Source organism: Filicampus tigris, chromosome 3 (assembly GCF_054856515.1).
Source record: "Filicampus tigris isolate MCC_2025a chromosome 3, RoL_Ftig_1.0, whole genome shotgun sequence".
NCBI classification, from domain to species: Eukaryota; Metazoa; Chordata; class Actinopteri; order Syngnathiformes; family Syngnathidae; genus Filicampus; species Filicampus tigris.
The window spans coordinates 14336004-14351634 of NC_141219.1; the positions used below are offsets into that span (position 1 = coordinate 14336004).

General features: G+C 41.3%; 1 protein-coding gene across 2 annotated transcripts in view; it reads right to left on the minus strand.

The window, feature by feature from the left end:
• Positions 1-2874: 2874 nt before the first annotated feature.
• The window catches only part of spata17 (spermatogenesis associated 17), a 37275-nt gene continuing 24518 nt past the window's right edge, over positions 2875-15631 (minus strand). For both annotated transcript variants that reach the window (XM_086025858.1, XM_086025857.1), the window contains exon 10: positions 2875-3588. The gene's annotated coding sequence lies outside the window, so the exon portion shown is untranslated. The remainder of the gene's footprint in view (positions 3589-15631) is intronic.

Consider the following 15631-nt stretch of genomic DNA (forward strand, 5'->3'; position numbering starts at 1 on the left):
TTTTTGTAACAAAAAGAAATCTCATTCAAACTCATGTTAAGTGGGGGTTACCACACCTGCCACCATTTAAAGTCACTCTGATTAACATCAAATACAATTCAGATGTTCTAGTAGGCTTTTTCCTGGTGGGTTTTGTTTTGCTCTTTAACAGAAGCCTGAAGGTTTTGTCCTAGTACTGTCTGCTATTGTAAACTGTTCAGAATTTCCTCCATCGTGACTAAGGCCCCTGTTCCAGCTGTACAATATCTTGCTTGTTTACTTTTATTTCCCCTCTCAAAAACATGTTTTTTCCAATTGAGTTATACAAGTTTGGTGGTTTGGGAATCGCCTCAATAAAGTTTGGGAAATACTGCAATAAGGTGACCTAGTGAGGTACTAGTGTCTTCTTTTGTCCGTGACCTTGACAAAGTTTCAGTACTGGCACCCAGTCAGCATTCTCTGCACCTTACCTCTGCTCTTTCTACTGTTTCTTCTGCCTCTCTCTGCCAATTGTTTCCCTTTTGTTTCGCCCTCCATTTCTCTGTCAGCAGCTACTGTCCATCAATACAACACTGTCAGTCAGCGCAGTGACAATTGGCAGCTGTCGATACAGCATCCAGGGACGGCCGTCTATATTCAAGGCTTCAACCTGTGAAATGCTATCAGCTGCCAATACACACACACACATACACGCATTCACGCAGCGCGTGACATGTACTGTACTGCACACACACATACATTATCCTCTATGCATCCACATCAGACTTGCTCATCGCTGATGCAGAGAAATTTGGTTTGGTAGCAACAAAGGTCTGATCGGATGTGGAAACAAAGAATCACCTTGTGATTTCTCCAGCTACACAGGCATAAGTCACCACACACAAAGGCTAACTCCTCTTCCATTCCGACTAACACCTGGCTCCCCCTGCTGGAGACCTGTAAGACCTTTGGTAATGACACTGAAGAACATTAGCATTCATTAATTGATCCAATCATCCATGTAGTCATTTAATCACTCCTCCCACTTTCTTCCAACCTTTTAGCTTTACTTTTTCTTCACTTCCTGCTCCCATCTCCACATTTACTGCCATGACTTGTATCCTTGAAGGAAGCCTTCCTTCATCTCCTGCCTCTTCCTCCTCGCCTCCCCTCACCTACTGTGTAGATGTCCTCTTTTTAAAGGCATCTGCCGCCGCACAGATCACTACTATTTTACAGCTTTGCATGTAAAAGGTGAAAAGTTGTACTTAACCTCTATGTTATGGATCGACTAATGGACATGCTCACTCACTGGATACTTCTTTTGGTACACCGGAGAAGAACGATGAAATACAAACAGGCATCCTTCCCATGGAGCTATATAAGATGAGTAAAACAAACAAACCAAACAAACAACTGCTCTAAATATTATGCGCTGCAGTTTTACACCACTATTAGCTATAAATACTGAGATTGTCTGCATGTGTGTCTGTGGACTCAAGTGAGTTGAGTCCACTGCCCCAATGCAGCACTCGTATCTCAAATTTTTGCTTGCAAGTCAAAGCAAAACATCTGCTGTCTGACGGTATAACAAAAACTTGTATGTGGGTCACTAAGGCTAAAACTTAAAAATAAGAGTGGCAAAAGACTTTGAACTTGTGTTTTTGTGTTTCATTCTTTCAGATTAAAACAGCAAGCATAGTTGTGTCTTTAAAGGGGGAAGTCAACCCAAACATATTTTTCCAAGAAAAGGTTCTATGCAAGGCCACTAGTTGAAACAAGGCATTCCGATAAATATTGCATTTGTGGAATAAGAGATAATCCACCCAATTTCAGCCATCTCTGGGGGCGGCCATTTTGTCACTTCTGTCCACTGAAAATTACATCACAACTGCTCAGGGCAGTGATTGGTCGTTACCTGAGCCCTGAGCAGTTGTGATGTCATTTTCAGTCGACGGCTAAAGAGATGGCTAAAATGGGTGGATTTTGTTGCTTAACTCTTATTCCACACACGCAATATTAATCAGAATGCCATGTTTCAACTAGCGGGCCTGCATAGAACACATTCTTGAAAAAAATGTTTGGGTTGATTCCCCCTCTTTAAGCCTGTATGGGTATAGTCTGACCATTTGTGTCAAGTGCTTAAGCATCCAAATGACACTTTCCAGAAGATTCCTTTTTCCCTTTCTACCCACACTAAGAAAATCAAAACAAACTGGCTTAGAGCCCCAGTAAAGAGCCTCTTATTCCAAAAAGCACGACAAGATAAAGCAACATATTAACAGAAGGCGGTGGCATCCAATAATTAAAAAGGAAAAGGATAATTTCCTGTGTAAAATGATCTCTGGCGGTACTTGATGATCGTGACGGAGGAGACAGAGAAAATGTGGAGCAGAAGATTAAAAGGATCTTTCCTGGCAGGCGCTGGGAAAGGGCAACAAATGTGTATCTGCTCGCGCGCTCCTGCGCACATGGCATCCATCCGTCTGAGAAATGTGATTACAAATGAGAGTGAGAGCGAGTGAGCCGAGTGCCACAGCTGGCATGGCATCTGGCTTGGCATATCACTGCTCGGCCTCGCCCACCGCCTGCACCAGGCTCTAATGTGGCTGTCGACAAGCCCATTAAGAAGCCATTACTAAATGCTCTGTCTCTGCTAAGCCTTCCAGGCCTTACAGCGTAGGCCCGCGGGAGTGCCAGCGGCATGAGGGGGTGGGAGGACTCAAAAGGGAGGAAATATGCATGGGTATTTTTCTACGTAGATTGTTCTTTTGTCAACACATACACTGCACTTGAGGTCAAAGGAAAATAAGAATCACTGTATGTCTATACCTGTGTGAGACAAACTGAGTTAAAAACGGATTCAGCCAACTCAGAAGTGGTTGTCAAAGGTGCATTTTATTTTGTCATTGAAAGTAGTACGTCTTTTACACCTCTCTGACAATATCAGAAGCTGAACATATAATTGTTTGGATGTTTTAACTTCATTCTTATAAATAACTTTACTGAAATGCTCATACAGCTAAATGTAATTTTAAGCATTTTTTTGAAGTGAGTAAAATGATTTAGATACAGAGTAAAATAATTGGTGTATATTTGTTGCACAAATCTTATTGGATTGCAGTGGTTTCTAATTACGTCATTTTGCCATGTGAAGTTATTTTACCAAATACAGTATTTCAAAATCGGAATACCACTTTAACCACTGCCTTTCATAGCCGAAAACTGAAAGTCCAATGATTCATAACACACACACTTGGTCATAATGTAACACAGTGAACCAATATCCTGACATTAGATTTTACCACAGCATGCAGCCCCCTCTCCCTTTCTCATCCAACTCAGAGACATCTGGATGAGTATGAATGTGAACACCAAAGGCAATACAATATGAAGAAGACACCAGGAAGGTAAACCAAACAGATGTGAGAAAAATGGCCTGCTTTGGAATTTGGTCTATTGTTTGTGGTTAAGAGACAGTGCTGAACCTGCTGCTTGGCATCGGGATACTCCTGCAGCTCTGTGAGTGTGACGTAAAGCTGCATAGTGTTCCAGAACCAAAGCTCTACTGTATATTGTCATCATGCAGCACTCCTTGCTGGCCGGTGATCACAGATCCTGCAGTGCAATCTGCGAAGACGGTTTAAGTTATTCATTATTAGTGCACATCATCTCCGACTGCATTCCGTCTCCAAAACAACAGCAACCGCCAAAGAGTTATGTGACTTCTCTGGGTGTTGAACTGTATCAACACACTCGATGAGCTCATTTCGATTTCAAAGCAATTTATTGAAAATAAATCAATCAATAAAAACATTTTTCAAAAATCAATCGAAAAAAGGATATAGAAATAATCCACTCTAGGGTCAATATGTTTCCACCATAAAACTGTAACGCCCTGTCGGTCATTGTTTTTCTATGTTTCTCAGACAGGTTGTGTCTGCTCCATTTTGTTGCACTTAGTGGTTTAATGCCAATAAAGCTATTCTGATTCTGAGATGTAAAACACCAGTCAGGCTTAATGATATAAACATGATTCCTCACGTGACGCCGTTCACAAAATGGTGGACCAACTTTTGGACAGTGTTATATAGTTAACTTAATGCTTATGATGAGTGCTGAAGGTAAGAAGGGCTTGCATGATGTTGCTGAAGTTTGGTCGCATTTCAAATTGTACTATTTGAGGGCCATTCTATTTTAGAGGTGCTGCTGTCTACTTTCATAGGATGCCTAGTGCCTACTGATGCGTGTATTTGTGTGTGTGTGTGTCAGATTATGGGTGAAACACTCAGTGTCCCTCAGCACATCAATAAGAACCCAGAAAAGCAGGTGATGGCGTAACATGGTTTTTTACATAAAACAACTACAACATTTAGAAATGTGCATGAGTGACTGTGTGAGACTGTGTGCGACTGCGTGTGTGTGCGTGTGTGCGAGAGAGAGATTAGACCACAGTGGCTGCTGGAACTAAGCGACGCTCTTCATCATGGCTGAAATGGGGAGCATTACCTGCAGCAGATTAATGATGAATGCCTGAGACTGTTTAAAGAAAAATAGAAATAAACTGACCTCCTTTTCTGCTGTGTTGTACAAAAAAAAAATGGAGCTTACTCACCAAATGCCCATGCAAGAAAGCACACAAAAAGATAACCTGACAAAAATCAAATGGTGCATTAAATCGGATGTGCGTATGGATCACAACTTGGTCTAATGACCTATCTCTTACATTAACTAAGTGACAATGTGATAACAGGGAAAAATATCAAACATCATGCTTGGCACATAAAGAGACGCAGACTTCAAAATACAGGATCAGATCGCAATAAGGGGAGCACAGATGGTAAAATCAAACCCCCCAAAAAAACGAACGCAAAAGATTTTTGTAGCGGAGCGAGTGAGTGGTAGTTGTAAACGAGTACAAAGTTTTGATGAAGGACAAACTAATGTCAGAGACTGAGGCTGTTGGAATTTACTGCTCCGCGGCTAGCACATGCGATCCCGCCTGTCACTCACACTCCATCGCCATGACAATCATCGTAGCGCCGACGCCCGAGGGCGGGGACAAGCCTGTCCTTGTAACAAACAGTGGCCCTTCGTGATCTGACGTCCACAACTTCCATCAAGGAAAACCAGCACAAATAAATCGACAAACTTACCAAAATAACTAGAGTACTATCACATGATTTTATTTTTTTTTGGAACCTATCCAAAACTTTGACAACATATCAAAAATCTTAAGTCACTTGCTGCCTTTTCTCCTCGCTGGTCATGATTTTAAAGTGGACAACAGCTGGTTTAGCAGCATGTAGTTGTAAATATGTATGGGTTCACTCATGCATACAAACATGTCTTCATTATGTACATTTAATGGAAGCAAGTGTGCGAGTGGTGTGCTCACATATCATCATACTGTCTGTGTGGGAGAGGAGTGAGAGTGGCATAGGGGCAACTGGCGTTTTTTCGTGTTTTCGTGTGTGTGCCGTGTGTGCCAAGGGGCAGGGAGCAGGGACTTGTCAAGCTGCAGAAGAGATGGCAAAGTGGACGCTGATGCCAGCTCTCTGTGACAGCTCTTTCACACACACATACTAACATGACCAAAAAAAATGTACGCTCGAACCCCACCCTCAAACCTGCCCTCGTGCACCCGCTATAGCTGTGAAAACCGGGATGCAGCAAGAAAACAAGACTGGAGGAATCTCCCTCTAACTGGAGGCCGATCTGGGTACGTGTGTGTGTGTGTGTGTGTGTGTGTGTGTGCGCGCGTGTGACGACTGGGAGGGGATGAGGTGGGCTTGCGGGGAGGGAGGGCGGGGGTTCAAAGTGTCACATCAATTTGTGGCTGTGCTGGTTCTGAAAGAGGCTAACCCCCCTGCCACTTGAGTTTAGCACAACAGTGCACAGCATACTGGCCGACAGCACACATACAGTACACACAAACACAAGCACACACACACACGCACACACACACGGTTTAATTGCAGATCACAGATGAAATACAAACATACTGATTAGCAAAGATTTGTCCTGCTTCAAATGCTTCAAGCTGGCCATTATCAAGTGTTTCATTATAATAGCAGCGATGCCATGAATAAATAGCATGAAAAAGACGTTCTTTCAAAGAAATTCACAGTCATAACACACAACAGTAAGCACCCCTGCGATGTCCAATACTAAAGCAATAAAACAAAAAGAAGTTGTAACATTATGTCTTTAGGAAGTTAATAATACTCAGAAATCATTTTGTAATGTTTATTACTGTAGGCTTTATATTGTATAACATCATACACAAAACCGTGATTAACATGGTGGCTACTTTTTTTTCTAAACGTTGCTGTCATATACAAATAATTCTCTTAGAGCATGCCAGGCATTTTCAGACCAACTTTTCCCCTAAGGTTTGAAAAAAATATATAAATAAGTTCCTGTGAATGAATGACTGGACTGTGAAAAGACATATCAATTTGTCTTTGGCAGTGAATGAGATAATGGCAATTCTGACTACTGAGATTCCTTGAAGTCTCTTGCATGTGCATTTCAAGCTGTTGTACACATTCACTCGCCCCTATTGTTTGTATGAACCAAGCGCTGATGACCTTTGATACCTTGGAGCAGTTATGTTTTTTGCTGAACAGAGTCTGTTCAACCATAATCAGTGAGCTAGAACACAAAGCAAATTATTGCTCGTCAGTCATATGAATGCACATGCAGTGGATATATAAAGTCTACACACCCCTGTTCAAATACTTTTTTTTTTATTATTATCAGCGTGAATGTTGACTTTTAACCTGTATAATTGAAAAGTATTTTTAAAAATCATTTTGAGAGGTGAAGTATAAATAAGTGAAATGTGGTTGTGCGCAGCCCTGCGATTGGCTGGCACCCAATTCTGGGTGTCCCCCGCCTACTGCCCGAAGACAGCTGGGATAGGCTCCAGCACGCCCCGCGACCCTTGTGAGGACAAGCGGTATAGGTAATGGATGGATGGATGGTTGTGCGCATACTCTTATAACTGGGGTGTGGCCGTCACTCACATTCAAACTCATGTTAAAAGAGTCCGCACACACCTGCCACCATTTAAAGTGCCTCTGATTAACCCCTAAAAGGTTAATTGGTTCTAGTAGATTTTCCTGACATTTTTTTTTTGCCAACAACACTGACTTGTATTTCAAGCTGTTCAGAATTCCTTCCACTTTGTTTCAGCTGAAGAAAAATAGCTTCGGCATCATTTTGCTGACACCACCATGCTTCATTGCAGGTGTGCTGTTCTTTTGGTGATGAAGGCTGCTTTTTATTTTTTTACATTTTGGAATTATGGCAAAAAGGTTTAAACTTTGTTTTATGAGATCATAGCGCATTTTCCCACATGCGTGTGGGAGATTACCACATCCTTTGGGTGTGCACACTTGTGCAACCACATGATTTCATGATTTCAGCTGTTATACTTTTACTTCCTCTCCTGAAAGATGAAACACAACAAAAAATCAGTTGCATCATATAGGTCGTATTAATGTGGATTAAAAAAAAAAAGATTTACCTCGGCCTCATTTTTATTTTCGATCACAAAAACCTTGCATTATTTGAACTGGACTGTGTAGAATTTTTATATCCACTGTAGATGGTTCGAAATTCATTTCTGCAAATCTATGAAAAAATTCTTCCAGAAATGTTGTATGTGTGGCTGCTGCTGAGAAACCCCAGGGGTGACCTGCAGGGGCCCCCAGACCACTTAAACTACTCGTCCCCATTAACAAGCTCCTGGATATCATCATGTTCTCTGGGGAGCAGGCGTGCGCCAACCAACAATTTACCCTCACATCTCTTTTTGTCTCCCTCAACTTTACCACGTCGACACGTTGCTTCTCAGTGAAAAAAAAGATGCTGTGAAAAAAAATATGAGATTGATTTATTTGTTTCAGTGTTCCCGGGACAGACTCGTCTCCCTCTCTTTCGCCTGCTTTTTCGCTCCCTCCTTCTCGGCAAACTGAAACCAATTAGTGAGCAGAGCACTTGTAGCGGAGAATGTAGGGCAAGCGAGGAGTAATAAAAAAGTATTGACTTTTCGGCAACTGTACGCGGTGTGAAAGGGGTGCCGCGGCCTTGTCCGACATGAAAGGAGCTCCATTAATTTCACTTATTTCACCCGGGCCCCTGTCAGAAGGCCCTAATGCGTCCCATGCACGCTTCTCGCATGCGGCCGGCGCTCAGACAATGCGACGCAGCAGCCTAGCCTGCTTACCAAATGAGTTGACATTAAATATCTGAGCAAGACAGAGTTCATGTGCAAGAGAAAATAGTAATTTCTAATCACCTGCTTGAGACACAAAGCGAGGTCTTTCGTATGGAGCTAATTTTTCACCTCCTCCTATCGATTTCTACTCTCACGTGAAGGCCTGCTTTGGTGGAAATTGACCTACAGTACCAAAACAATGACACTTTTGCTTTAGCTTCTGCTCATTAAAGAGCCAATGAACACTAACTACTATTGGCCTAACATTTTCCAGACCAATGCTTTAGTATGGTTTGGATGAAGGGTTAGATGATTCTAGCCTTGAGAACACTGCTGGATTGACTCTTAGGGGGCGTTTGGACAACTCGGTTGTAATGGAAAACCAAAGTAAATCTTTGGCCGTTACCGGATAAACATATTTTTGAGATTTAAAAAAAACACATTTTTAAATTGGGTTTTAAAAATAACTACATTGTTTTCGTCTAAATAGTGAAAACTGCTGTCTTTGAAATATTAGAACATTGCCATACATGTTAAGCATAATACTATGTCAGAACCAAAACAATGGGTCTTCAGTTCCGTGGGGTCAACCTGCGAAAAAAAAAAAAAAAATTCTCCACAATGTAAGAAAGTGGCTCCTCAAATAAAGTCATTGATTTGCAAAACTGCTCTGCAAAGAAAAAAAATATTTCAAGACTTGAAAGTACTGTTACTTTATTAGTTACTTTCAGCCAGACGCTGACAACCCTGTTTAACATAAAAATGATACTGGTTTTGCTAATACTTTTAACATGAATGTTTAACAATAAGGTTTTTATTAAAAAATAAAATAAAGGTAGTATTTTGAACTTAACATAAATGTTTTTATATTAAAAAAAAGTCTTTCAAGATGACACTGAAGATAAATAAATAAATCCATATATTTGGTCAAACTTAACATGATGTACATTGTTGATAAATATACGCAAAAAGATTCAGGGACCTCCTGCATTAGAAAGCTGTTGGAATTTTAAACTTGAATATATCGCACTGTGACCTCAAATTTGATCCAAGGACATATTTATTTGTCTTTTCAGAGTTCAGCCATTCAATCGCAGGAATTTTTTCTTTTTTTTTCTCCAATTTTTTTCAAACGTTATGTTAAAGAGGGTCTGAAAATGTCTGGCAGTGAATTAATGGCAAAGTCAACCCCCAAAAATTCTTTACAAAAATATGTTCTATATAGGCCCACTTGTTGAAACATGGCATTCTGATTAATATTGCATTTGTGGAAAATGAGTTAAGCAAGTAAAATCCACCTGTTTTAGCCATCTCATTTAGCCATTTAGTCACTTGCTGTAAACTGAAAATGACATCACACTTGCTAAGGGCTCAGATAACAACGAATCATGTCTCAGCTTCAGAAAACAGGTGAGCTGTGATCGGTTGTTACGTGAGCCCTAAGCAACTGTGATGATGTCACTTTCAGTCGACAGAAGTGACAAAATGGCCAACCCCTGAGATGGCTACAAACGGGTGGATTTTGCTTCTGAACTTACATTCCACAAACAGTTGACAGTACGGATTGTAAAAGCAACCTTCATATTTTCATCTTTATCTGCCATAAAGTCAACATAGGGACTGTGTTTCCAGCTTGAAAACGTGAACATCTCTACTTCTTGTAGGTACACGTGTGACGTGCTGAGAAGGTGAATTGATGCATGTGACGTCAATCCCGCCAGACAATGGGGTGTAGATGACCATAATGCTTCATGGTTGAAGATGAAAATCTTTTCTCTTTATTACTTTTTTGTTTCCCGACATATAGTTGTGTGCATATTGATCAGTAAAAAGTTGATCTTCTTTTAATTATTATTTGTTAACTATTAGTTTTGTTGCATGCGCAAAACACACATGCGCCTCATGAAACCCACTTCTGCAGCCGAGTGGCAATTGTCGAAGTGAAGTTATATATTTTACAGTTGTACATTTTGCCCAAAAGTAACGAATGAAGTATTGAATAGTAACTTTAATCAGATATTAGATACAGTCACCCGTTAGATTACTAGTTGCTTGAAATGGAAGCCATTATTGTCCAACGTGTTACTCGGTAACACAATTGTTAGTTAGTAATGCATTACCTGCATCACTGATTATAAGGGAATATGCTGGCACGTGTGATTGTACGCATCCATTCAGAGACAGTGGCAGTGTGTAGGGGTGTGTGCGTGCGTGTGTGTGTGTGTGTGTACAGGAAGGAGTGAAGAGTGAGAGGCTATCTGCAGACAGAAACTAATCAGTGTGTGTGAGATAAGAAAGCAGCCTTTATGGTGTATGGTAATCACCACCCCCACCACCACCATCCCTCTTGGCCTGCCACCACCATGCATAATCACGACGACTTATTCACATGATTGATGAAATATGCGTCTGTGAAATCTGAGCTGCTTTTGTTATCATCCTGTTTTTTCTCATATATCCCCCCCATCCCATCCCTCCCCTCATGTCTTTCCATTTCTACCAATCTCTCTTGTCTTGTTCAACCTCTCTGCATATCTCCTCCTCCTGCGCAGGGCACAAAGAGGTCTAGAAACATGTACAAACAAGAAATTACACACACAGCACGGGGTCCCTCTTCAAGCTATGTTCATTCACACACACACACACACACACACACACACACACACACACACACACACACACACACACACACACACACAAATGCTGTAGTCTTACCATGTATGAGACAAAAGGGTCAAATTAAAAAGGGAAAAATAAGTCGTAAAATAAGACAACACGCTGACTGCCCTGAAGATAGAAGCGTTGGTTAAAGCAGGGTGGAGTGAAATGAGATGGAGATAGAGGCTTTGTCATTGACAATCATATCAATAAGGGAACAGACAAAGAAGTCACAGACCGTATGTTTTCGACGCACAGAAACTAAAAGGCAGAAACTACTTGAAGACAAAGGAACTGTAAGTCCAATCGAGGACAGAACTGAGTGACTACTGACAGCGACAGAGACACCAAGCATAAAGTTGTCTCAGCTCTCAGTTCATAAAGCTTTCATGGAAAATTTAAAAATCAGAAATAATTGTGGAATAAGAAGTTAAAGGAGGAGTTTGTAATTTTCAAATAATTACCTTTTTGTTATTTTTGCCCAAACTATCAGTATGACCTGAAAGTTGTAAATGAAGAAAACAATCTGTGGGAAAAAAATAATCACCCTCTTTGGCACCATCTTGTAGCTCTATTTTGATGTTCAAGAAATCAGCATGTCTAAAGAAAAAAACAACCAACCAGAGACAGAAAGCGTGACTACTAATGAGTTGTCAGTTGGTCAACAAATTTCTACATTTTTTTTTTCTTTTTTTAAATCAGAGTTGCAAGTAAACATTTCTCAGTGATTTTTTGTGCGCTGATTCCGAATTTGTCCTCATTTTTTTCTGGTGTACACCAGGTTTCCATGATAATAATAATAATAATAATAATAATAATAATAATAATACTCTTATTGTAACATTTGTGAATTAAGGGTTATGTTTTAAAGAGGTTATATCATATAAAAAACTGTGAAAAAAGTGTGATTTTTATAGTGAAATGAATTTATTTTCTAATTAGTCACACAAAAAAATGACACTAACTGAACAACAGCTGCTCGATGCTAGACAAATAAATAAACACCAGGTAACAGATACATCAGCAAGGAGAGGACTTTTGGAATGAAGGCTGCAACAAGGATTTTGTTTCAGGGGAGACCGCACATAGGTGGAAAGAGCGGCAGAGACTGAGGTTTAGATTAAGATTGGGGCTGGTGAATTAAGGACCCCAGCCTCAAGGTGCTGTTACACATCAATAATGAGAAACTGGAAAAAAGAGGAGGTGTGGGGAGGTTGTCTTTGCTCCTTGGCACACACTTTAGATTAAATATGCACAATTCCAATGCAAAATGGGATAGGGGCTTGCGAGGCCTGAGTTCACGTCTAATCCCCTGCGCTGGAGTTGTTTCAGGCGGGGTTAACAGGCTCATCAGTCAACACAGGCTGCTTAACACAGGACATCAATGCCATTTGCACATTTAAGTGTTTGTGATTGCTTCGCTTTACGGGTCCCACTGACACCCCGACTCCCCCCACTCCCACATGCACCCTGGGCTCACTGGCAATAACTCACACATACGTTTGCGCATGCAAGCATGCATGCGCGCACACTGCCCATCTTCTAGCAAATGTAAAAATGTGGTCTTCACATAAACAGGTCGACGACCAAGTTAAAAAACAAAGATATAAATGGACATTGTAAAGAACAGAAACACTGCTGTATACGAGCCGGCTGTCTGCTTAAAGTGAGCATGAGTCATTTGACAGCACACACTATACAGGCACTATACGAACATACATTATACTGTGAGGCACGTGTAGGAAAGTATAAGAGGTCAGAGAAAAAGTTGCAGCAAGGGGAAGAGAGGAAAAGAGCAGAGCTGGGCATTTTCCCAAAAATTTGCGGTCCATTTATCGCCTACAGCCGGGGTACCCTTCCACTCTCCGTTTATTCGCCATTTTCTCCGGTCATAAAAATTAGTACCTGCCTCTGGGCCGGTCAACCTATGATTTTAAACGGGCTTCCGTTAGCGTTTCCGACTACAAACTGATACCAACTACAGCTAAATTTTGCTCCATCTATCCGTCTAGCCATCTATCCATCTAAAAAAAACAACAAACAAAAAAAAATACGTCATATTCAAACAGATAGTGCACTATTATGCAGTTATTTTGTTTATCTACGTCATTCTGCAGCGGCACATGCACATCCAACCAAAAGCAAGCCATCGGCTGGATTGGCATCTGTAACACCTTATGGCTCCCAACGAAATGTTTACTAAAATCATAACCAAAATGCCACTAAAGATTGGTGGTCCAACCAAACCTTTAAGGATTATTGTGAAAGAATGTTCAAATTAAAACACTGCCTGTACGTTAGGTTATATGCTGGCAATAGTTTGACTCTTGCATTTTCTTTTTCAAAATCAATACAAATAGGAAGTAGACCCGCTTCCTAGAATGCACTGTGTTCAGATTTAAAGGCTGAACTGTATTGTGCAAGTACATGTTTGATACAGCACATAAATAACCAGAGCTGGGCATACGGCTTGTTGTAGTTTGTCGAAGTTGGTAGTCGGAAACGCTAATGCTAGCCCATTTAAAATGATAGTCACTATTTGGTCCGGCCGGACAAAATGGCGGATAAACGGACAGCGGAAGGGTACCCCGACTGATAAACGGAACGCAATTTTTTTTGTAAAATGCCCAGTTTTGTAAATAACAAAAGAGAGTAACATAATCCTGAGTAATTTTCTGATAGTTACAACAATGACCCGAGTTAATGTATCCTAGCCACGGTCAACAGCTTAGAACATAACTACTGTATTTAACTATTATGTCATCCATTCACTCATTTGACAAGGAAGCATCACTCTTAATCACTTAATCGACATTGCATACTTTAAATCCTGCACGTGTACGCTTGGCTGTGATCGTTATCTTGCATGCTGAAGGCCTCTCAGAGTAAAATGCCGCCATAATGGAGGCGAAGTGTGGACTAATTGAAAAACACACACTCTTGAGTGGGAAGGAGAATGGCAGGGGGAATGTTTTACGACTGTGCAAATGAAGGGGCTGCAGAGTTTTACGCACGCTGTAAAATTGTTATGGAGAATTAACGTTCTTTCTTTCCCACCACAGTAACCTATACACTTATGCAGCATGACGGATGATAGATGGACGCATGCGATAACAGGAAATGTGTATAGTTGCAGTAACACTTGGAACTTCAAGCATTAGCTGCCCCCTCTTGTCCTTCCAATGTATATTATCCGTACTTGCATATCATTTTCAGGTATTAATTGCAGATGAATATTGCGCTCATTAAAACGAACCTGGATACATTAGTTGTGGTGATAATAATTCTGGCAAGAAGCTGGGAGCAAAAGGGTGTCACACCTCTTAGTAAGGTCCAGGCTTATACTAATGCCAACTACAACCCCAAGAATAAACGGTTACATTAATACAGCTCTGACTTTGTAAATCAAAAGCGAGCTTTATTAGGCTTGTAAAGACAGACTTTTCTCTTTTATTGCATCAAACTACACTGCGCAGGTTTACCTTACAGGTGGCCAATGAGCGCATATGTAGGCTAGCAAGGATTTCCTAGCATGTGCTCAAGTTGAAGAATGCATTTCATGGCCTAGCATGTGTTTTGATGTGCATGGCAGCCATGGTTCTGGTTAGATGTTAGCTTTTCAAAGTTGTGATGGGTGCCAGTCTAATATGAGGGGAAAGATATGCTGGGAGCACAAGCAAACACAGACGTGACCACTCAGTCTAGTGTATTTGATTTGCACGTGGCCTCCTAATTAGCTATCTTTTATGGTTACAGGCAGTACCGCTGGTGACATGGCTAATAACGCAGCCACAAAATTAGCCTGGACAGAGAAGGCTTTCCCATAACTGCATTTGAAATTACTCATTACTCATGCAACGAGTTGGAACCACGAACAAAACAACTAGCATTTAATGTGATTATCAGAGATGCAGTATTTGTTGGACCTGTGTAATGAGGGCAAGGTCACATGGACGACAGAGGAAGGGCAAGCACCCCTTGGTCTAAGATGGGGGGCCATTGAATTCCTGGAGAGGTGGGGACTGTCATCAGTGTGATTATGTGTGGATGGCTGTAAGTCGTGACAGGGCACACCACATTAACACTGACAGCCTTTCTTGCTGTGACACAGATGGGTATGGTAAATAAAGGTCCAGGAGTCATGGGCTATTTCCAGAGCTGTGATGGTCAAGCCAGAGAGGCAGAGTATGCAGCTAGCAAAAATGGGGATATGCTAATGATGGGACTTCAGGCTACAAAGCAAGGCTTAAGGTGATGATTACAAGCAGAGCAGGGTAACGTGGCAGGGTGGGTGATAGGGCTTCGGCTGGGATTTGAAAATAATTAGGAGCGTGGCTGGATAGCATAGCCAGATAATGTGGCTGCGGGGGAGGCATGGCCCCGGCACAGTATGAAGATGATGAGTATCAAGGCTGAGCTGTCCACTCCATCGGCCCTCTGAGCTGTGACAAAGCTCTGCTGGCTGCTGCTGTAGCTGGGGGTGCTTCCAACGATAGGACTTACGCACTAATTACCACACGGGCAGAGAAGAGAGCGCAAATAGAGGTAGAGAGGCACACAAGGATAAATAACAGACGGTGATGTGGTCAGAAGAGCTCTGACTGGCAGTAATATAATAGAAGTGGGCCAAGGATGGGAAAACAATATAGTTAATGCTCTCTATACTCAACACCGTCCTGCAAAAGCACTAGCGTGTCTATCGAAGAAATGACACGACTTGGGAGACAACACTTAATCAAATAATGAACCAATTGAATGCTGGATCCCTTAGTTCCCCATAAGTAACTT